The sequence below is a fragment of the Equus quagga genome, chromosome 2, assembly GCF_021613505.1.
Source record: "Equus quagga isolate Etosha38 chromosome 2, UCLA_HA_Equagga_1.0, whole genome shotgun sequence".
In the NCBI taxonomy this organism is placed as follows: domain Eukaryota; kingdom Metazoa; phylum Chordata; class Mammalia; order Perissodactyla; family Equidae; genus Equus; species Equus quagga.
In genome coordinates, this window is record NC_060268.1 from 39,643,435 (window position 1) to 39,668,605 (window position 25,171).

At 38.6% G+C, this 25,171-nt stretch overlaps 2 protein-coding genes across 3 annotated transcripts in view; one reads left to right on the top strand and one right to left on the bottom strand.

The window, feature by feature from the left end:
- The window catches only part of ZNF106 (zinc finger protein 106), a 59,301-nt gene extending 50,571 nt beyond the window's left edge, over positions 1 to 8,730 (bottom strand). The window contains exon 1 of the mRNA XM_046649657.1: positions 8,599 to 8,730. The gene's annotated coding sequence lies outside the window, so the exon portion shown is untranslated. The remainder of the gene's footprint in view (positions 1 to 8,598) is intronic.
- Positions 8,731 to 12,962: 4,232 nt separating this feature from the next.
- SNAP23 (synaptosome associated protein 23) overlaps positions 12,963 to 25,171 on the top strand; it is a 30,255-nt gene continuing 18,046 nt past the window's right edge. For both annotated transcript variants that reach the window (XM_046649868.1, XM_046649879.1), the window contains exon 1: positions 12,963 to 13,042. The gene's annotated coding sequence lies outside the window, so the exon portion shown is untranslated. The remainder of the gene's footprint in view (positions 13,043 to 25,171) is intronic.

The window sequence follows — 25,171 nt, forward strand, 5'->3', positions numbered from 1 at the left end:
CTGGTGGCGCAGCGGTTAAACTCACACATTCCACTTCGGCAGCCTGGGATTTGCCAGTTCGGATCCCAGGTGCAAATATGGCTCTGCTCAGCAAGCCATGCTGTGGTAGGCGTCCCCCGTATAAAGCAGAGGAAGATAGGCACAGATGTTAGCTCAGGGCCAGTCTTCCTCAGCAAAAAGAGGAGAATTGGCAGACGTTAGCTCAGCACTGATCTTCCTCAAAAAAAAAGAAAAAAATTTTTTTAGTATTTTTTAACAAACTATTTTGGAATAGTTTTAGATTTATAGAAAAGTTGCAAATAGAGTATCCATACACTCCACTCCCAGTTTCCCATATTATCTACATCTTAACATTAATATTGATAATTTGTCACAATTAATAAACTAATATTGACACATTATTATTAAACTCCATACTTTATTTCCTCATTTTTTACCTAGTATCCTTCTTCTCTTCCAGGATATCAACCAGGCTATCATATTTCATTTAGTCATCAGGTCTCCTTAGATCCCTCTTGGCTATGACAGTTACCCCTCAAATTTTGACATATTTTCATCATCCAGTTCAAAACAACACTTACCAGTTTCTCTTGTGATTTCTTCCTTGACTCACAGATTTAGAAGTTTCATTGAATTTCCAAATATTTGTGGGTTTTTTAGAGATCTTGATTTCTACTTTAATTCCATTATGGTCAATGAATATATTCTGTATTAAATCAATCCTTTCAAATTTATTGAGAGTTGATTTACATTCTAGCATTTGGTCTGTATGCCTTCTACAGTTGCTGGGTGGAGATCTATACTGTATCAATTTTTGCTTGATATATTTTAAAGCTCAGATATAAGGCACATACATATGTATGATTATGTCTTCCTGATGAATTGACCCTTTTACCATTATGAAATTACCTCCTTCACTCTGGCAATACATTTCATCTTGAAGTCTACTTTATCTGATATAAAGCCATTCCAACCTTCTTAGGCTTACCATTTGTAAAGTATAGCTTTTTCCATGCATTTACTTTTAGCCAATCTGTCTTTATGCACTGAATCAGAGTGTTTATTCCATTAAATTAAATGAAATTATTGATATGGTTGGATTAAGTCTCCCATTTTATTATTTTTTATCTCCTATTTTTTGTTCAGATATACTTCCATTTCTGTCTTCTTTTAGGTTATTCAGTTTTTCTACTAGCTTTTTAGCAACAGTTCTTTGCATTATTTTTTCCACAGTGGCTGCATTAGGAACTACAATACACATCCTTATCATCTTACACTGTATTCAGCGTTAATAACGTGCCACTTCACGTAACATGTAGAAACCTTGCAACCACACAGGTCCATTTACCCCACCCATCACATGCTTTATGGCCTATGTTTCACATCTACAATATGTGATGGACTCCACAAGATGCCGCCTCCTCTTTAAAAAATTTAAACAGTCATACGTAGTTTTAAGAAATTAACAGGAAAAAAAAATCTTATATTTATCTAGATATCTACCATTTCTGATGCTCTTCATTCCCTTATGAAGATTCAAGTTGCCATGTGTATCATTCCCCTTCAGTCTGAGGAAATTCCTTTAGCATTTCTTGTAGTGCAGATCTGGTAGCAATGAATTCTCTTGGTTTCTTTTTATCTGATAATATTTTTGTCTTCCTTCTTGAAGGCTATTCTGCTGAATCTGGAATTCTTGGTTGTCAGATTTTTCTCTCAGCATTTTAAAGATTCTCTACTCTCTCTGGCCTCCATGATTATACCCCTCTATGAAACATGTTTTCTTTGGCTGCTTTCTAGATTTTTCCTTTTATTTTTGGCTTTCGGCAGTTTGACAGTGAAGTACCCAGTCACAGTTTTCTTCATTTTTAAACTCAAGGTTTGCATGATTTTGTTATCTTTATTCTTCTTGGGGTTTGCTGAGCTTATTGAACCTGTCCATTCACGCCTGTCACTAAACCTGGGAAATTTTCAGCCATTATATTTTCAAGTATTTTTTTTCTGCCTCATTCTTTCTCCTCTCCTCCTGGGAGTCCAATTACATATGTTGGATTTTTTGATACTGCCCCCAGGTGCTAGAGGATCTGCTCCTTTTTTCCTCCTACTCTTCTTCTTCTTCTCATATTGAAAAATTTCTATTGATCTTTAACTTCATAGATTTTTCCCTGATCATCTCCATTCTGCTGTTAAGCCCGGCCAGCATAATTTAGTTCTTTTTTTTTTTGAGGAAGATTAGCCCTGAGATAACTGCTGTCAATCCTTCCTCTTTTTGCTGAGGAAGACTGGCCCCGAGCTAACATCATGCCCAACTTCCCCTACTTTATATGTGGGATGCCTACCACAGCATAGTATGCCAAGTGGTGTCATGTCCACTCTAGGGGTCCAAACCAGCAAACCCCAGGTAACCAAAGTGGAACATGTGCACTCAACCACTGCACCACCGAGCTGGCCCCTTGTCTAGGTAATTTCAATTGTAATTTATTTCTGATACCGTACTTCTCAGTTCTAGAATCTCCATTTGAGCATTTCTTAATTTCATACTCATTTTTATGGGCATATTCTCCCTTACATCATTTTTCTTTCCTTTTCTAATACATAAATAAGTTTAAAATCCGTTCCTGCTCATCTCAACATCTAGGTGTTTTAAAAGACAATCTATTCTAACTTGAGAATAGGTTACATTTTCCTGATTCTTTGTATATGAGTAATTTTGGAATATATCCTGGATGTTGTAAACGTTATGCTGTGGAGGCTCTGGATTCCTCTGTAGAGTGTTAATTTTTATTTTTATTTTTTTATTTTTGTTTTAGTACGTCTCTAAATTGACTCAAACTGCAAACTCTGTTTTCAGTTTTTTTATCCTTAGCTGGGCTTCTTGGAGTCTGCTCCACACATGCATAGTTCAACAGCCTGTTAAGATTTGGGTAGAATTCATTCATAGAGTCGGATGCTTCTCCTCTCTATTTTCCAGGATTCTCTTCACACTCAGCAACAGCTGTGATCGCCCAGAGCCTTAGCTTTTGGTTCTCCAGGCCACAAAGACTGGAAGTTTGCTATCAGAATTTTAACCACCCTACCTGGTACAGACTGGGGCCATGAAAATGAGAAATCAACAGTAGTTCTGTTCTTCAAGTTTCAATTCCCTTTCAGACTCTGCTTACTTTTGGTCACTCTCCAGTGATTTTAGTTGTTTTATGTACTTCAGTCTAGATTTAATAGTTGTTATCTGCAGGAAGGTCTGCCAGTAGGAGCTTACTCAGCCATGACCAGAACAAGACTCTCATGCTCGTACTTTCGAGAGCCTTCAGCCTGATTGAATGGCTCCAGGTAATGCTTAAGCCTGTGGGGCTGATCAAAGACAACTACCCCTCAATTCTGTGATGGGAGTAGGAGGCCCTAGGTTTAGTGACAAAGTGTGCTGTGGTCTAGGTGACTCCTGAATGGCAGTTGTCTTTAATGAAGTGGCTCAGCATTCCACTCTACTTCAGTTTTACCTCCATCTAAACATGCACTTCTATGATTCCTTCAACCATACACTGAAAAAGCCATTCCTACACGTGCTTATGTTTTATGCTTCAATCCCTCACTTTTAAAAGCCCTCCAAAGGCATCCAATTACTTAAGATATAAACCAAAATATTTAACAAGTCTTATAAGGCTCCTTGATATGATCCTTGCTAATCTTTACTACATATGTTTGAGCTACTTTCCCCCTACATCTCTGTGCACCAGACAAAATAGTATTTTCAGTTCTTCTCACCTACCATGCTTCCCCCGCAGGGTTTTTCATATGCTGGCCCCTCTTCCTGGAATGTTCTTACTCCATTCTATCTAGTTAACTACTCATCCTTCAAATCTCAGTGCAAATGTCAGTTGCCTGGAGAAGCTCTCCCTCATCTCCCACATCAGGTCGTAGTCCCTCACTGTACACTACTCTCCTAAAGTCCTGTACCTTCCACTTATCACAACTGTGACTATTTCTGAGGTAGGCAGTAGAACATCAGTTCTCAACCATATCTGATCCAATACTCTCTTTTTTCTCTAAAACATTATAGGAATTTTCATTCATACATAAATATGAGGGATTATTGTAACAAGTGTGCTCACCACCCAGCTTCCCCAACTGTCAACACACAATTTTGTTCTTTAAAGATATTTTTCTAACTTTTTATTATAAATATTTTGTAATATCTCCTCACAATTCCTGAAATGAAATTCAGAGCAACTGTAACTTAAGACATGTAAAATTTAAAATAATATAATGTGCTAACTATAACAAAAAAGAAAAGCATTTATCATAAAATAATACGCATTTCAACATTTAGTGCCTGGGTACGACTATATTAGACAATGTAAGGCTATGAATGTGACAACTATAAATACAGACTCATACAGGTACGTTACATTGTTGATAAAAATATCATGAATAGCATTGCTGTCTGTGATGTGATTTTCCAAAAGTGACCAACTCTTGATAAACTTTCTAAGGCACAGTCTGTTGATTGACATGACAACTACGTTCTAGGCAAAAAATACTCTGTGTTTATACGTAAAACAAATTTGGTTCTAGGCTCAGGTAATCATAAACAGATTTTTCACCTACACGAACATTCTCTGGGACATTTCCCCATCTGGGAAAGTGATTCAAGCTGTAGAACAATTTTTTACCATACGAGGATGTCCCTTACATTATAGGATGTCTAACATGCTTGATCTTCATCCACTAAAGTGTCACCCTCTCAATAATTCTGAAATCAAAAAACACCCCTACAAATTTCCAAACTTCCTGGAGGATGATCCCAAACTCATTGAAAACCACTGCATTACGGTAAAGAAAGAGAGCAAGATCTCTGTAACCAGACGGCTTGTGTTTGAGACCTGGCTCTATCACTTACTAGCTGTGTATCTTGAGCAAGTAATTAATCTTCCTGTGCTTCAGTTTCCACATTTATAAAATAAAATAATATCTGTATCAATGTCACAGGGCTGTTACAAGGAGTAAAGTAGAAAATTCATATAAGGTATTTTGCACAAAGCAGGTACTAAATCTTTGCTATACTTAGTTATCAGAATAATTATTTGCTTAATGACTGCCTCTTCCAATAAAGTGTAAGCCCCTTCACAGCTAGCAGGAATGTCTGTCTTGTTCATCATTTTATTCCCACTACCTGGCACACCATCTGGTATAGAATAGGTATTCAATATTTGTTGAATGAATGAAAACTAATTGGCAAAGATGTTCGGAATAGAAACACAAACAATAAAAACTGAAGAATAACCTTCAACGGTATTATTTTAGATTATACTACTAAGACACTTCTATATGTGAATGTCAAAATTTACCCTGATGATATATACACATGTAGCGGAATATCCAAGAAACTGGAAAGTCATTGCCTCTGAGAAAAAAACCGGGATTTACTTTTCACATAGATCCTTTTGTACTTTCTAAAAACTTAAGCAATAATACACATATATTCCTGTTTATAAAATTTTTTAAAAAACATCTTTTTAAACTCACAATATTTTTTTTAAACCCGTAAGACTTTAGGCCCAAGAACCAAGACTGCATAATGGTTCCATGTACAGAACTTTTTCTGGAACTCCAGAAATCATCAAGAGGTTTGGCTTTCACATATTACGAACTTTCAGAATGACTCATTACAGACTAACACACTATATAGATCTGTCCTGGTTTACTGATACTCCAAAAAGTCTAATCTCATTAGATACTGATTACCTGTCAAAAAAGATACAAAGAAGGGACAAGCAGCATAACTATGAAGAGTAATAACAATTTTACATTTATACACCAATTTATAGTTTACAAAATAGGGTGGAAAAAGCATGACCTTGGAATTAGACAAAAAATACTTAGTTGTCTACCACCTTGAGTAAATTTTAATCTCTCCAAACTTCAAATTCCTCTTCTATAAAATGAGAATACCGCCACCTAATTATCAGGGATTCAGTTTTTTAAAAAAAGAAGCCATTTCTTGCAGTGAGCTTTGTCTTTTTAAAGGTAATTATTTACATTTTGAATAGGTAATACTAGTTGTTTCAAAATTTGAAAGGTACAAAAGGGCTAGCTGGTTTCAAGGGGAGAAATGCAATTTTACAATTTTACAAGGGAGGCCTCAGACTCACCACCTGAGCTCACTAATCAATCCCAACATCACCAATAGGGGAAAACTAGAGTCCACAGCATGTGAGTTACAAGTTTAAATGATATCACTAGGAATCAATCAGATTCCTCACTAACCAGCTCTCTAACAAGTAATGACGAGAAAAGAGAAAGAGAGAAAAGGTAACTGTTAGAAATTTTAAAACAATTGAAGAGACATAACAGTCAAATACAATGCATAGATTTTGACTGGGAAATGGATCAAAATGGTTACAAAAAAAGGAGAGGGGAGACAGTTTGAGGAAATTTTTAAGGATTGGGTATTGGATAATACAGAGGAATTGTTGTTCAGTGTGACTGTGATATTGGGTTATGCAGGAAAATGTTCTTTTAATTAAAGTATTTGGGGTGAATGTGAGGAATAAAACCAAATAACGTAAAATATAAACAGATTTTAAAATCTGAGTGATCGATTTACAGGAGTTAATAAGGTATTTTCTCTACTTCTCTGGATGTTTAAAAGTTTCATAATAAAAAATAAAACAAAAAAGCTTATAGAGAAAATTATTCCCCTCCCACTCCTGTTTGCCAGCCATCTCCACCTCCAGCCACTGTTACCAGTTTATGTATTCTTCCAGATATTCTATGCACATAAATGCAAATACATATATTTTTAAAAATCACAAACATTGCAAACTGCACACTCCCTTTTGCATTTTTTTCCACTTCCTATAACTCACTCAATGTTAGCACATAGAGAGCTAGCTCATTTTTTTCTAATAGATGCATAATTTATTTAACCAGTCCTTGACTAAGAAACACTTAGGAACTCTCATTTCTTGATAGTCTCTTTCAGATTAAAAAATAAAAAAGGAGGAAAAAAACCAAATTGACTTTAAGGTTTCAATTAGAGATTTAGCACAATGGATATGCAATTGGAGTATTCATTCATAACTTGTCTGCCTAGGTACTCTTAATCATTGGGTACACAAATTAATCCTAAACTTCCCACTAAGATACTGCAATGACAAAACACACAATATATATACTTCCCACTGAGCCATTCCTGGCCCCAGAACCAAGTTGGCTAGCATCTACCATTATTCCTTGCTTCTCTTGTACAGTAGACTTCAGACTACATGTGCTCTAACCCAGATCGACAATAATCACCATTCACAGTTTTTCCTTTTGAAATATTTTCATTTTAATCAAAGGAATTGGCTCTAAACTAACCGCATCAGACTCCTTCACACTTTCTACCTCCTTCCAAGCCATTGTGAAGTTCTCTTCAAAAACCATCAAGTCTCTTTAATTAAAGGCTCCTACAACTTTCTGGACTCGTTAGTTAACTCTAGAAACTATAACTGTAATGTAGTTGCTTCTCAGCAGAAGTGCTTGGAATATCTAACTTAGCCTAGCAGGAAAAAGATGAGCTTTGGCACTGCATGTGAAGTTCACTAGTTAACCCTAGCTAAATTAGCTTGAGCAAATTTACCATCAAACTCCCAGCGACCTCATCTAAAATGTGCTTCAAAAAACCACCTCCCGTTACAATATCTCAATGTTTTTGTCACAGACCCGAGTGTATCTGGCACATGTGTGGTAGGTGCCAAATAAATCCTAGCTGAATCTAAATATTATCTCCCATTGTTTCATTCACGACTAAAGTTGAGAATGGGGCTTAAAACAAATTTTAAGATTTCCCATGGCGTTTAGCACAGTACTAGGCTCTTAGAAAGTGTTCAAAAGTTACTCTGGCTTGAGTAAATGCGATATAAACCATCATGGTGGATAAAGCACTCATCTGCTAGGTAAGAGAACTTCCCTTAACCAGGATGGCTGTCCAAGAGCGATGGAAATCTCAAATTTTCCAACAAGATGGCTTAATCTCAAAAGATGATTCTGACTCTCAAAGATAATTAAACTGAGCAGATTGAAGGGGGAGTGGGGTGCAAAGCATTTCCTCTCCATAATTAGGCACCCACATTCCGACTAAATATTAAATTGACACTCAGTAAGCGCTCCATAATTAGTAACTATTATTAAGACGCATCCCATAGGGAGAGAAGACGGAAGAAGGAAAAAGAACAGAGGCTGGAAGTCACAAGTGGTCGAAAGGTGTTCCTGGCATGAGACCCGTAGGCCGTTAAGCACCTTGGGTCTATGGGCTCCCTGCAGCACCAAAGGCCGAAGGAGGTCAACGGCCTCTCCTAAAGGTCAAGGCTCTGCAGCCACGTTTCCGGCTGGGCGCAGAGCCGGAACGCCCCCGCGAGAATCTGTACCCTGAAGCCAGAAGCACCGCCTGCCCGTAAACCCGCGCGGCCCTGGGAGAGAGGACGACCTGATTGCCCCTGCGCCGCAGCTTGCAGGAGCGGAGACCCGGCCGCGTCCTGGAGCCCCTAACCTCCCTAAGGGGCAGACCACCAGGACCCTTGGGCTCCGATACCCCTCAACGCAGCCCGGCCCCTCGATACTCACACTCACAGCCGACCCCTCTTACTCCATCAAGCCGCCGAGGCCCGGGAGAGGGAGCTCCCTGACACCCCAGACGCCCCCCTCGGTTTTGGGTCCGGCGGCCCGCTCCGGACCCGCTCCCCTCTGGGTACCGCCGCCGCCGCCGCCGCCAGCGCGCAGGCGCACACCGTTGCCGTAGCGCTCCCTTTTTTTTTCTTTGCGGTCCGCCTTTCTCAATAATCTAGCTTTATTTGAACCCACGAGAGTGAACAACGGACACAGGGGAAAGAGGTTTTACATACTCTAAAAGAATGAAAGACAAAGGGCATGCCGGCTTGCGAAGTTAGTCTGCTGCGCTGGACTCTCCTACGACCAGCCTCCCTGGTTCCTTCATTCTCTTTGCTCTTTCCAGGCCTCCCTCTTGCTCCTATTCTCTTCCTAAGTCTCTACCATTCCCTTTCGGCGACTGTTTCGGCTACATTTCCAACCATTCCTTCTTGGAAAACTTACTGAAGCTTAATGGAAGGTGCAAGAGCTTTAGAACACACAGACCTGAACTCAAATTTTGACCTAGCTACTAGTAATTTGTGACTTTGTGCAAATTACAAATTTCCTTGGAACCTCACTTTCCTCACAGTTAAAATTAGGATAATGATGTTTTATCTTTCAAGGTGTTGCTAGGATTAAATGACATAACAGAGGTCAAGTGCCTATCCATAATGGTACCTATCACAGAGCAGACAATCCATCAATACTAATGATTATATTCTTATTAGTACTTAATGTACTTATATTTATTATTAAACTTAGCCCACGCCCATTCCCTCAGGATCCTATTTTAGTGACGGAAATTAGTCAGATAAACCAAGTTACATTAAGGTTGATAATGTGTGAAGAGCTACTCCTATATTATTGAACTTCTAATAATATCTATGTTTAACAAGACCTTCAATGCCTCAAATCAAAGTAAACAGCTCCCTTCATCTATGTGTAAATCCAGATTTGCTTCTAGAGGACTGGGGAACTATTCCAATTCTGTATTTGTGACATCATAAGACCTTGAAACACTCAGGTCTGAGGTATGTTGCTCATTCTACTCTCCTTAAAAAGCACGCAATGGAAGAACTGCTTTACTCTATAAGCTCTGGGCCATAGTCCAAGTAAAAGCTTGTAGAAGAACAGGGTCAGCTGTTGGTGAGCATCAAGGTAATCCTAGACCATGGCTTCTCAACCTTGGCACTACTGACATTTTGGAGATAATTCTCGTGCTCTCCTGTGCATTGTAGGATATTTAGATGCATCCCTGGACACTAGATGCCTGTATCAGTCCCTTACATCCCCCCCATCATCTTGATAATCAAAAATGTCTCCAGACATTGCCAAATATCCCTTGGAAAGCATAAACGAAAAATGTCCCTGATTGAGAACCATGGTATTATGCCAGTAACCATCCAAACTCTAAATGAATTCAACCATACATTTTCTCCACTTCTACTTCAAGAAGTGATTACTGCTTAAGAAAGTCACACAGGAGGGCAGAAACTGGTGAGCTCATTTTTAACAATCTTACACAGGCCTTCAACGTGGCTTACCAGTCCTGTTACTTTCCTCTGGTCAATTTGCTCTATCGCTTTCTACAACAGTATTCCAAACCTTCTCTACTTTCTTAAAATTCCCAATTTCTTTACTATCAGCAGATGACCTTGTCTCCTACTACACAGAGAAAACAGAGGTCATCAGATGAGAACTTCTTTAACTTCCTGTTACTAAACATTCAAACTTACAGACACATACTTCCTCTCCTTATAACTGAGATCTCTGTTTAAGACCATTCCGCCAATTGGTGATCTGGATTGCCTATACTTTTACCCTCTTAGAATCTTTACCTACTGACTAGCACTTGTCTTTATTCAACTGTTTTTTTTTAATTTTTTTTTATTGAGTTATTGATAGGTTACAATCTTGTGAAATTTCAATTGTACATTAATGTTTGTCAGTCATGTTGTAGGTGCACCACTTCACCCTTTGTGCCCACCCCCCACCCCACCTTTCCCCTGGTATCCACTAAACTGTTCTTGGTCCATAGTTTTAAATTCCTCATATGAGTGGAGTCATACACAGATTATCTTTCTCTTGCTGGCTTATTTCACTTAACATAATTCTCTCAAGGTCCATCCATGTTATTGCAAATGGAATGATTTTGTTCTGTTTTGCAGCTGAGTAGTATTCCATTGTATATATGTACCACATCTTCTTTATCCATTCGTCTGTTGATGGACACTTAGGTTGCTTCCACGTCTTGGCTATTGTAAACAGAGCTGCAATAAACATTGGGGTGCACAGGAGTTTTGGGATTGCTGACTTCAGGCTCTTTGGATAAATACCCAGTAGTGGGATGGCTGGATCGTATGGTAGTTCTATTTTTAGTTTTTTGAGGAATCTCCATACTGTTTTCCATAGTGGCTGCACCAGTTTGCATTCCCACCAGCAGTGTATGAGGGTTCCTTTTTCTCCGCAACCTCTCCAACATTTGTTGCTATTAGTTTTAGATATTTTTGTCATTCTAACAGGTGTAAGGTGATATCTTAGTGTAGTTTTGATTTGCATTTCCCTGATGATCAGCGATGATGAGCATCTTTTCATGTGCCTATTGGCCATCAGTATATCTTCTTTGGAGAAATGTCTGTTCATGTCTCCAGCCCATTTTTTGATTGGGTTGTTTGATGTTTTGTGATTGAGTTGTGAGAGTTCTTTATATATTAAGGATATTAAGCCTTTGTCAGATATATGACTTGCAAATATTTTTTCCCAGTTAGTGGGTTGTTTTTTTGTTTCAATCCTGTTTTCATTTGCCTTGAAGAAGCTCTTTAATCTGATGAAGTCCCATTTGTTTATTCTTTCTATTGTTTCCCTTCTCTGAGAAGGCATGGTGTCCGAAAAGATCCTTTTAATACTGATGTCAAAGAGTGTACTGCCTATGTTTTCTTCCAGAAGCCTTATGGTTTCAGGTCTCACCTTTAGGTCTTTAATCCATTTTGAGTTTATTTTGGTGAATGGTGAAAAAGAATGGTCAATTTTCATTCTTTTACATGTGGCTTTCCAGTTTTCCCAGCACCATTTGTTGAAAAGACTTTCTTTTCTCCATTGTATGCCCTCAGCTCCTTTGTCAAAGATAAGCTGTCCATAGATGTGTGGTTTTATTTCTGGGCTTTCAATTTTGTTCCATTGATCTGTGCACTATTCAACTGTTTTTTCTCAGTTGTATCTTCCCTGTCATGCTTAAGTTTCTCCGGCCTTAATTCTAACAAAAAATCCAAGAAATAGGAACAAAAATCTTTGACCCCTTGTCATCCTCTTTCCCTCCTCCCCTCAAGGCCTAACTTGCCAAAAGCTTTCTACAACCTGTCCCGGTTTCTGCATACCCCCTCTCTCCAAACTGCTGCAATCTATTTTTCAATTTCGTTATTCCAATACATAACTTTCTTTGATCACTAATGATCTCTGTGCTACTAAGTTCAAAAGATATTTCTCACGCTTATCTTACTTGACCCCTTAGGAATAGACTACTCCTTTAAAACTTTTTTTTTTTTTTAATTTCCAGCACTGTGCTTTATTCTTAGAGGTGCCTGGAAGAGTTCCCAGACCTACTTAACACGTTTCAATAGCTCTCATGGGTCACCGTATAAAGTGCAGGCTCACTAGTCCAAAAACGCAAGACCTCCCAAGATCTGGCCATTGCCAACTTTTTAAAGCTTATTTTCCCTTCACCTGGAGATAAACGATGAGCTCTGAGTCTCTAACCAGGATGAACTACAAGGAATTTCCAGCAGGCGCTATGTTTTTCTTGGCGTAGGCTGTTCCCACAGTCTGGACGACTCTGTCTCCCTCCCTCCCTCCCGGACTTCCGGGGGAACTCCTGCTCATCCTTCATGATTCAAAAGTCACTTCCTCTGGGAATTTTTCTAGACACCCCTAAGAATAAGGCGCTGTGTTCATTGCGAGCCAGCAGCGCCTCGGAATTTCTATATGCTGTGCACTATATGCTATCCACTGTAATTTATTTACACATCTATCTCCCAGTCTAGACAGATCAAAAGACCCTGGAGGGCAGAGAAGGCATTCTATTCGCTTTCTTTTCCTCAGTGTTCACACCGCACGGTGCCTGGCATACAGTTTGCCCTCAGCATAGCACACGTAAATGTCTGTCGCTTGAACACTTCCCACCTTCGAGTGGGACTCGAATCAGCCGGTTAACGGTGAGTCCCCGACTCCCCGCCTGCGTGGCAGGGAGATTTAAACCCCCCTCCCCGTGATTGGCTCCAGCTGCAGGGGTGTGGCCGTGTCCGCGGCGCGGGGAAGTACGCAGGCGTGTGAGTCCGGCGCGCGCAGGCGCACGAAGGGAACAGTCCGAAGTCCAGGCTAGGGGTGTCGGAGCTGCCGCGGCCGCAGAGGAGTGACGAGCTGCCTGGTGAGTCTTCAGGAGTGGGGCTGAGGGAGCTGGCCGAGGGGAAGACTGGGATCATGTCTCAAGGAGAAAGAGTATATCGTGACGGTTGAAAAATTGGTGGCGTCGGGCTTCAGGGGAGGAGGGGGCGCTCTGCTCGGACTGGGCGGGTCGGGCCCGGCGCGAGGACGCCAGGCGCCGGGAGCCTGTCGAGGGGGCCGGCGGAGGAAGGGTGGCGGAATGGTGGTTCCCTGGACCCTTCCTTGAAACCAAGCAGAGGTAAACTCCCACTCCCTCACCCCCTACCCCCACAGATTTGCCGTGGTCGGGATTAGTAGACTGTATGGTGACCACAGTGATCAGATAACTGAACTAGTTGTTGGAAGATGGTTTCTGAGGTTCACGTCAGTGGAGAGTCCGTGCTCTCCAGCAAAGTACATTCATACCTGTTTTTACCGGGTTCTCCCGCGTTCTTGCCTAGCCTGGAAAATACCACACTTGAAATGCGTGAGACATCATTAGCTAGAATACTTTGAGAGCTAATCTTATAATATTTCATAGTAAAATTTTAAAAAATTAATATTTTTGCTACCAGCAAAGTTGATGCCTAAGGCATCCAGTGATCACTTGTCATTTGTTCTTTTGGCAAGAGGTAATGAAAAAGACCACATTCATATAAATATTAGCAAAAATCAGGAGAAACACCTCTTCTCACATTACCATGCTGTTTTGACAGGTCATGTGAAAGTAAATAAAATGATCCTATAATTTAGCCTACAGCTTAAATATTTATCAGTGTTGCTAGGGGTTTTTTTGTGTGTGTATGAGGAAGATTGGCCCTGAGCTAGCATCTGTTGCCAGTCTTCCTCTTTTTGCTTAAGGAAGATTGTCACTGAGCTAACATCTGTGCCAATTTTCCACTACTTTATGTGGGATGCTGACACGGCATGGCTTGACCAGCCGGGCTAAGTCCCCACACAGGGGATCTGAACCTCGACCCCCAGCCGCTGAAGCAGAGCCAGAGAACTTAACCACTAGATCCGGCGCCAGCCCCCTAGGGTTTTTTGGATTTTTTTTTTAAGTGCTTGTGATATATGGATATGCCCTAGAAAAGTGCTATTATCTTACTTCCAGAATAGGAATGACTTGTGCTGTTAGTTTCTTAACAATATTACAGTCTTTCCTGTGAACAATAGAATTTCTGTATGGATCTTAGCGTTTGTTTCTTTTGTTCTAAAAGAACTTAAGTATAGTAAGAAGCTGGCTTAACTTAAGGTCACATCTTTTCTAATCATTCAGAACACAACCTTTTGAATCAAGAAGAAAGCAAACAAACAAACAAAATAGATCCTGTTGCTCATGTAACAGAGGTCGGTACTTCATTTATCATGAACCATGCCACCATGATAAGTTTTGCCTTTTAGAAGATCATCTGTTATTATTTTACTTCATATTTTCTTTTTTATTTTTTTGGAGGAAGATTAGCCCTGAGCTAATGTCTACCGCCAAACCTCCTCTTTTTGCCGAGGAAGATTGGCCCTGAGCTAACATCTGTGCCCATCTTCTTCTAGTTTATATGTGGGACACCTGCCACAGTGTGGCTTGATAAGCAGTGCATAGGTCTGCGCCCAGGATCCAAACCAGGGAACCCTGGGCTGCCAGATCGGAGCACAGGAACTTAACCTCTGCACCACCAGGCTGGCCCCTTAATCGCATATTTTCAGTGGACTTCTTTTGAACATTATCCTCTTCCAAATTGATAATCTGTGAAATCCATGGTCTTGTTGCATTTTATACCTTGTTCTAGTACACATGATAAATACATAGCTGTTAAGTACATAACTATTGCTTATATAACAGCTAAAATCTTCTCTTGTTTTGGCTGTACACTTTGGAAAATACTGTTTTGGGCCTCGTATACTCATTTTTAAAATAAAGTGAAGATTGGACTGCCTAAACTCTAAGGCCAATGAACTTCAAAATTCTGTGAGCCCTGTGATGGCATTCATTTTTGTAACACAGTTCTAGCAAACTTACTTATCTGATTTCACCAAATGAGAGTAGATTAGAATAACAAAAGGGAAAAAGAGGATGTTAGCTCTTTGACATTTTTGTGAAATCAACTGCCTTTCATTTTCCTTCTGAATTAAGGCGTTTTCTTTTCCTTCTTTTGTTCCTGTGTCTTAAACTTTCTGGAAATCGATTTTTAGCTGTATTTGTACTCTGCATTGTGTATATGTTAGCATTTATAATATATGATGTTGCTTGCATCCAGCAGTCCTGAACTTTTTTTTTTTGAGGAAGTTTAGCCCTGAGCTAACTACTGCCAATCTTCCTCTTTTTGCTGAGGAAGATTGGCCCTGAGCTAACATCCGTGCCCATCTTCCTCCACTTTATATGTGAGACGCCTTCCACAGCATGGCTTTTGCCAAGCGGTGCCGTGTCTGCACCCAGGATCCAAACCAGCGAACCCCAGGCCACCAAGAAGAAGAACGTGCGCATTTAACCACTGCACCACGGGGCCAGCCCCAAGAGTCCTGAACTTTTTATTCCAGTGTCATATTTTGTTTTAGGTCCGTAGATTGATAGAGGAGTTGATGACAAGGACCCGTCTTTTCTTTGTCATAGTGGGTAGGGGCTTGAAACAGATGGATCCATTGCCTCCAACAATTGGAGGAAGTGGATTGTGGAGCCAGGAAACAGCCTGTACTGTTCCTTTTGTGATATTGGGGTTGGAGGTGAGGTTCCATTTGCGCTCATTTAAATTCACTGACATTTCGGTTTTGATTTCAATTTAGGTTGTATTGCAACTAAAATACTGAAATCACTCATCACTATTTTTCTGGAATTGCCTCATCTTGTTGACTTTTGTGAGTTCTGTAACTTGGATTTAAAGTTTGTTTTGAATTTAACTATATTTTGACATTTGAGATTTCCTTTAGATGGCCCCTTGATGCTTATAAAATAAAATCCACACTTCTTGGTATAGCATACAAAGTCCTTCACAACCTGTCTCCTGTCTGCCTTTTAAAGCAACCCTGCCTGTCTGTATACATGCACACACATACACACGTTATATATTCCTGCATGACCACCGAGACTTTACATTGTGGCACTTCTTTGATAGTCTAAAATCACAATTTTTAAAAAAGTTGATCATGCTTGGATTTTGATTCACACATCAAAAACATGAGAGATATTTAATAATTATTATGAAAACTTATAATAGTTTTATTGAGCACTGTGTGCCAGCCAAGGTTCTAAATGCTCTGCATAAATTAACTCAGTCCTTATAACAGCACTTGAAGTAAATACTATATCCTCATTTAATGAGAAAACCAAAGCACAGAGAAGTTAAGTAAATAATAGTCGGGATTTGAAGCCATTATGCCTCCAAATGTTGGGCACTTAACCACTACACTGTATTGCCTTTTGTATAAACTAGAATGCCACTCTTTTAATTTGCTTTGGGGGGTTATTCTCTTCCAGGGGCCTGAGTGCTTATGTTCTCTATCTGTGGCATCTGACTCCTGGTTGCAGAATATTTGAGAAGCTAACCAGAAAGCTTCCAGGTGAACTTGTAGTCAGAGCCAAAATACCTGGCTGGGTTGGGCGAATATTTCATTCAGGCAAGGTGAAGGCTTGCCAGTCATCCTCACCTCACGCTTGATAGCTCCCTGGCTAATACCATCCTTATGTCTGCCAGACTGATTGTCTCTCTTTCCTGGAGAATGAATGCTGCATTCTTGAGCCTCTTCTTATCTTTCCTGTAGAGCGTCCCTTTTCTGTTCCCACAGGCTTTTTTTTAGACAGGGTCAGTATAATTGATTATAGTCACTTCTAGATCTGCCTCCTCAGGATTACACCCTGGTCCCTTAGAGTAGAATTGTGGACGGTCCAAGGTTGAGCAGGACTTGAAAACTAGGTGTGGGACGTCAAGCATTTAAGTAATAATAGGTGCTTCTATAAAACTGGAGTGTAATTTTGGTCTTTTTAGTTTGTCACTTTTAGTGCTATTTTCTCACCCAGCAGGATATCTGTCTTGAATCATGTGCTTCAGTGCTCTTGGAAACCAAGATGTTTAACAGATATGACTCAGTGGTGTACTTCTTTTATTTGCATAGTTTTGGGGCTTCAATATAAGAATAGTTAACGTTTGTCCCTGTAGAAGGAAGTAGAAAGTAAACTTGAGAGAGGAAGTCGAAGGAGGAATCGAATCTTAACATAAATAAGACTCTCATCTCATCTAAATGCCTTCAGGAAGAATTAGAATCAGGTTCGGATCCTGGGCGCGGACATGGCACCGGTCATCAGGCCACGCTGAGGCGGCGTCCCACATATCATAACCAGAGGCCCTCACAACTACAATATACAACTATGTACTGGGGGGCTTCAGGGAGAAGAATAAAAAAAAAAAATTTAAAGAACTAAATATCTTCATTGTAGAAAGTCAGTGGATGATATCCAAAATTGAAAAATATCAAGAAACAACACTATAAGGATATGATTTAGAAATTTGGGGTTAAACACTGGAACAACTAATACTGTTAAAAATTTTGTCTCTGGGAGCTGGAATTGGTTTGAGGGGGGAAGGGCAGGGGAACTGCTGTTTATTATTGTTGTAGAACTATTGGACTTCTCAAACCTTGTGTGTATGTTTGATGAAAAATTAAATATGGAAGAATATAAAATCTTCAAAAATAATTTTTAATGGCTGAATAACACTCTATCATGTAGCTATACCATAATTATTCAGTCAAATCCCCCATCACTGGTTATTTATATCACTTCGTTTTTAACAATATAAATAATACTGGGACTCATGTATTTTTGTCTATATCTGTGATTTTCTTCTAGATTGCTAAAAGTGGGAAAAGGCCAAAGACTAGGAATATTTAAAATTTTTTTGTACGTATTACATTATCTTTTGAGAATTTTGGTTTTTAAAAATCAGCATTTTATTTTCTTAAATAGTGGTTAAGAGTTTAATTTTATAGGAGTGGGAATTGAAATACCCACAGACATCCTGGATGGTAGAAAAATGCTGTTTATATCAATATTTAAGTCATATGGAGCTTTCAACATTTTTTATCTTTTAGAGTTTTTCATTATCAATCAAAAGTTTATAGTTATTGAATAGACTTTTACTATTAACGAAGTTATAAAGTATTCTGAAACCTGTCTACAAAACCAGCATGTTTATAACTTTTCTAATGTTAAAAGTAATAAAGTGCTTCCTATAGAAAATGCATTATTGTGTAAGGGAAATAGAAATCACCTGTAACATTTGTTTAAACATTTTTATTCCATCTCATTAAAATGGGGTAGACGTTTACATTTTTGGCCTTCATTTTTTAAACTGTACATATTTTAAAATGTAGCATTAAGATTTATTATTAGAAAATAATAATGTTTAACCTTGTGTAATGACCATTTTAAGTCTCTAAAACCAGTTCAGTGTTTTCAGATATACTAAATAATGATTTTGATGTTGCCTTATTTAGGTTTCACTTTCTCTTGTACCACATGTTAATAATAACCAGGAGTGCCAGTTAAAAAAATAATTTTGTCTCCTTATGAAAGAGAAAACTTGGACTCTCTTTCCTTTTAACAATGTGGAGGGCCAGCCCCATGGCCTAGTGGTTAAGTTCGGCAACTCTGCTTCAGCAGCCTGGGTTCAGTTCTTGGGTGCAGACCTACTCCACTCATCAGTGGCCATGCTGTGGCGGTGACCCACACACAAAATAGAGGAATATTGACACAGACAGTATTTCAGGGCAAATCTTCCTCAGCAAAAAAATTTAAAAATAAATAAACATATGGAAAAGCATGTTTTCTGAATTCCAAGAAGTTGCTCTAAACACAGACTGTATTTGGATCTTAATGAAGAAGGGCATCAGGTATATTTCTTAATGTGGTTGCCCTATTCCTGTTTTCCAACCACCATTTTTCTTCCTGGAGAAGAAAGGAGGTAATCCATTGAATATAAAATATAAGTTTTATATTTCAGTGGCACCTGCACTATAGCTACTATCATTTATTTTAACTAAATCTCTAACTTAGATTTTGTACTTTGATAGAAAATTGTTTGGCATAGGAAAAGCTACAAAATTAATGTTTTCCTTCCCATCTTTTGATTCTTACTCATACTTTTTTCTTTTACGTGACTGTTTTCTTCTTTCAAATATTCTTTGTCCATCCTTAAGTCATTCTTTTTTTTTCCAGTTTTTAAAAATTAAGATATAATTCATATAACTTAAAATTCACCATTTTAAAGTATACAGTTTAGTGGCTTTTAGTATGTTCATAAGGCTGTGCAGCCATCACCACTAATTCCAGGACATTTCCATCACCCCCAAACAAATCTCGTGACTATTAGCAGTCTGTCCCACCTCCTTCCTCCTCCCTCCCCTGGCAACCACTAATCTACTTTCTGTCTCTATGGATTTACATATTCTGGACATTTCATATAAATGGTATCATACAATTTGAGGCCTTTTGTATCTGGCTTTGTTCTCTTATATTGCTTTCAAGGCTCGTACGTGTTATAGCACATAACATTTCTTTTTATGGCTGAATGATATTCCATTGTATAGACATTAGGGTTTTTTCTACTTTGTGGCTATTACAAATAAAGCTGCTTTGAACATTCATGTACAAGTTTTTCTGTGGACATATGCTTTCATTTCTCTCTGATATACCTAGGAGTGGACTTGCTGGGTCATATGATAATTCTATGTTTAACTTTTTGAAGCCTAAGTTGTTCTTGTCCTGCATCATTAAATGCTATGTTTTTCCTCCATGACGTACCAGAATTGTAAAGTCTTCTGAAACCTGTCTACAAAACCAGCATGTTTATAACTTTTCTAATGTTAAAAGTAATAAAGTGCTTCCTATAGAAAGTACATTATTGTGTAAGGCAAATAGAAATCACCTGTAATATTTGTTTAAACATTTTTATTCCATCTCATTAAAATGGGGTAGACGTCTACATTTTTGGCCTTGGGTAGGATACCATCCGTTAGTACTTGTCTATACCTTAAACAAAAAAAACCTTTCATTTGAAACAGTGGTTTTCAATCTTGACTACACAATAGAATCACCTGAGAGCCTCAAAACCCACTGCTGCCTGTCTCCCAACCCCAAGATTCTGACTTAATTAGTCTGAGGTGCAGCTTGGGCCTCCAGAGTTATAAAGGCTCATTAGGTGATTATAATGTGTAGCTAAGGTTGGGAATCACTGCTCTAAAATGTGCTCTAAGCCTGGAGTTAGACTTGCTATTGAAAAGCAGAATGCAGAGACTTCATCTATACTTTGGGCAAAGCTTCTAAAGATTTGAATGACTTGATAATGTGGCTCTCTACTCCCCTCCTTTTAATATATATAGTAGTAATTGAAAGCACATACTCTAGAGCAGTCTGCCTGGGTTTGATCCTGGCCCTACCATGTGACCTTGCAAAAGCTGCTTAACTTGACTGCTCCTTAGTTTCTACAGCTGTAAAATGTGGAATTAAATTGTTTGCTGTGGTCTGAATGTTTGTGTCTCTACCCCAAATTCATATGTTGGAATCCTAATGCCTGATGTAATGGTACTAGTAGGTGGAGCCTTTGGAAGGTGCTTATGCCATGAGGGCGAAGCCCTCATGAATGGTATTAGTGTCTTAAAAGGAGTCTCTAGAGAGGTCCCCAGCACCTTCCACCATGTGAGGATGCAGTGAGAAGGTGCCAGCTTTGAACCAGAAAGTGGGCCCTCATGAGAACGTGACCAGTGCTGGCACCCTGATCTAGGACTTCCAGCTTCCAGAACTGTAAGAAATAAATTTCTGTTTATGAACTACCCATTCTGTGGTATTCTGTTATAGCAGCCTGAACAGACTAAGACAGTGTTGTAAGGATTAAATGAGTGTGTGTGTACGTATGTATATATTTACATATTTTCTGTATTTCCTAGAATAGTGTCTTGGATATATAGTGCTTTATAATATTAACTATTGTAGTTGTTACTGTGATTCCTCTCGTTCTACTACCCACTATCTAAACTTTCAAAATGGTGAGTAAAGACTGTTAACAAATTAGCTGCCATTTTTTAAAACATTTATATATATTTGGATTTTTTCATAATAAAAAGTTGAGAAAGTAGCATAATGACCCTCTATGTAATATTCACCCAGCTGTAACAGTCATGGCCAATTTTGTTTCCTCCATATTCCTACCCATTTTCCCACCTCCAAATTATTTTAAAGCAAATCCTACAGACTAACATTTTAAACAGCTTCTAATTCCATACATTTTCTTTGAATCCCTAAGGTTGCTGCATGTTGGTAGGAAGGTTAGAGAAAGAGGATACACTGGAGGTGAGGGGCCGTGACAGGAGATTGGCTGTACTCCAGGATGGAGCTATTGTAAATTCTCTATGCCAGCGAAGTTCTCTGCTTCTTTATGAGATCCTCTTTTATCCACTTCTTATTTTGCAATGAAAGTACTAAGAAATCATTCAGACCCCATTGGAACCAATTCCCCCTGCCTAATGTGAAGTATCTTTCCCAATCAAACCTTAGCAAGGATCTTTCCTCTAAACATCTGTTAGCAGAATGGTTAGGACGAATTATTCTACTGTATTATTTCTCTGCTTTTATGGTTTGGAATGGGTACTCATCTGTTAGAAGATGGAAATGTTTCCGCAAACTTGCATTTACTGTGAATATGTGCCAGCTGAAGATCTCTCTCAAGAGAGGCTAAGAGTTGGTATTATGCTTATGAATTAGAGTCTAGAATTTATTTCTTGTCTGGTTTTTCCAATCTTATAAATCGGTTTTCTTGGTTATCATAAGCTATCATATTTTACGATGAAAATAAATGTATGAAATTTGAAAGTAATATAACTACATTGCAAACTATTTGGAAAATTGGGAAAAGAAGAAAAATCACTCTTAATTCTATACTACTGCAGCCATTGATTATATTTTAATGATTCCCTTCCACACTTTTTTCTACCCGTATTTTGTTCCCTCAGGTAGTCAATTCCTAGGTAATTATAGTGCATATTTGATTTTTTTTTGGTCTTACTTGTTCACTTTATATACTAACTTTCATAACCTAAGCCCTTTTTTGTGGTTTGTGTTTGCCCACCTTAGCCAGAAAAAAAGAACCGTTTAAGGGCAATCTTTAATTTTTTAGATGCAAAGCTATATATGTTTGTCTAGATAAGTACTTAACCAGAAACTTGGGTTAATTTAAACCTGTTTACTATCTGTCTTGATGTGTGCAGACTCATGACTGGCATGAAAATGGTTCAGGTGTATATATAAAGCCTGTACAATATCATCAACTTTAATATTCAAATTTAGCCTTACAGATGGAATGATTAATATTCAGAAGCTGTTACTTTCAATTGCATTTATGTCAGTGTCACTTATATTTAACATTGTTGCTTTACTTTTGCTTTGCCAACTGTTATTTTCTGCTTCCCTAATAATATTAAAATATTGGCTAACATTTGAATATCATCCATGCGTCAGGCACTGTGCCAAGCACTTTGTATAAATCATTGTTTTTAATCCTCACCAAAAAAAAGCCTATGAGATAGACTCTGTTATCTCTATTTTATGTATGCAGAAACTGAGTTTTCTTGGGTTTAGGAACATGCTCAAGGTCATACAACAAATATATTTTGGGGCCAGAATTTGAATGCTGGATTTCCATTGCCCACCACCATGCTACCCTGATATGAACAGAAGTTTCCACTTGGTGTAAATACATTGGTTACCATGAAAGTCTAATCAAAATATGCCAGAGAGAATCACCAATTTTATCAAATTGTTAAGAGTATGGTAATAAACAATGAGTGTAACTCATAGAGCAACTTACATTGTGACTAATTTTGTTTCAAGAGAGGGAATAAGGCAGAAAACTAACTTGGTAGACTATTTTAAGGCAAAGTCCTTGCTTTCCAGTATAAAATGAGTTATTTCATAAGAGCATTCTTTTTTTATTTTTTAAACACAAATGACTTTTTTTTCCTTCTGCTTTTTCTCCCCGCATCCCCCCAGTACATAGTTGTATATTTTAGTTGTGCGTCCTTCTAGTTGTGGCATGTGGGACACCGCCAAAGCATGGCCTAATGAGCGGTGCCATGTCTGCACCCAGGATCCAAACCAGCGAAACCCTGGGCCACCGAAGCGGAACACGCAAACTTAACCACTCGGCCGTGGGGCCGGCCCCTATAAAATCATCTTATTGGTCTTGGCAGGATACTGGGAATTGATGATGATTTAAACTGCTATTTTCTTCCATTGCTTCCTGCGTATCTCTTCATTATTATCAACGAAGACATATGGATCTCCTGTTCATTAAGTTCTAAGTCCTTTTTTCTTTGTATTCCTAAGGCCTTTTTTCTTTGTATTCATATATAATTTTCTAAATTAATGTAGATATTTTCAGGTTCCAAATTATTAGGAAACAACTGAAAACCATGCTTACTTTGGTGTTTCTAGTTCTTCCTTTGATTTAACTGTCTTTGAGTCTGTGGAAGAGATAAAATTTCATGGTTTATTATAGAAGGCATCTGAGATTTTTAAATGAGCCATCAGGTAGGGTGCTTAGCCTATTTTCTGATATTCACAGCAGTTGTCATATCATCTTTTACACAGCCGGTCCCTGGCTTACGAAGATTTGATTTATGATTTTTCAACTTTACAGTGGTGCAAAAGTGATATGCCTTCAGTAGAAACCATACTTTGAATTTTGAAATTTGACCTTTTCCCAGGCTAGCGATATGTGAACTTTACTCTGTCATGATGCTGCGCAGTGGCGGTGAGCCACAGCTCCCAGTCAGCCGCGTGATCACGAGGATAAACAACCGATACATTTACAGCCATTCTGTCCCCATACAACCATTCTGCTTTCACTTTCAGTACAGTAGTCAATAAACTACATGAGATATTCAACAGTTTATTATAAAAGAGGCTTTGTGTTAGATGATTTTGCCTAACTGTAGGCTAATGTAAGTGTTCTGAGCACACTTAAGGTAGGCTAGCTATGACATTCAGTAGGTTAGGTGTATTAAATGCATTTCTGACTTAATGATATTTTCAACTTATGATGGGTTTATTGGGATGTAACCCCATCGTAAATCAAGGAAGATCTGTATTTATTAAAAGGAGATGCATCCAACAGTAAGACTATTTAACAGACAGTGAGCTATCCTTGCTTTCACAATACATCCAGACTTGAATAATAAATCTGCTCTTTACTGACTGGATCATCTTGGCCAAATTGCTTACTTAAACTGAACCTTAGTTTCCCTATCTATAAAGTGGTATAACCGAGATAATGATATATATAAATACCTAGTAGGGTATATGACACATAGTAGGTACTCAATGAACATTTCTTCCTCCCTGCTCCCCCCAAGGTTTATAATAGAAAAGAAATTAAGAAAGTTAGATTAGGAGTCTGTTAGTAAGCCCAGATGAACTATGGTAAGGGAAATAGGGTGTAGAAGTACTGAGAAAAATCTTGCATTTTTCTCTCAAAAGCACACAATTAGCATATATATTAAGTTCCCAGGAGCATTGGGAAAATGACACAGATATTTAATCTATTAGATGATATCTAAGAAAAGTAAGTTTAATGGGATCTTTGTGTCAAGTGATGTTTTGTTTTCCTTCCCCTTCCCTGATTCTCTTCACTCCAGCATTCTGTATAGCCTTTTCCTGACTCCATGAGAAAAATTCTGTAGATAATAAATATGAATAAAGCTACATGGCTAATTCTAGGTGCACCCTCTCTGACAGTTCTGAACAGTTTAGTAAAGGCTAATAAGAGCCTGGGAAGTGTTATTCCTTGTCTCTCTTTGTCTTTCCCTTTACAATGCTGCTTTGTCTCTTACTCCCATTTACTATAATCATCTGTTCAACACCCTCAAGAGTCCAAATAGAGAAGTTTTAGGCATCCATGTCCTAATGTCAGTATTCCAAACATGTGAGAACTTTACAGAAGTCTGTTCTTGTTTTATGTCATCTGCTCAGGGAAGGAAAAAAAGAAGTACTAGGCAGCACTTTGAGTTCACTGAAAGGGTGTGTCCTTCAAAATTACCCCATTGCCATGCCAAGAGTGACTTCACATCCGCCTCCCAACTACATCTGCTTTTT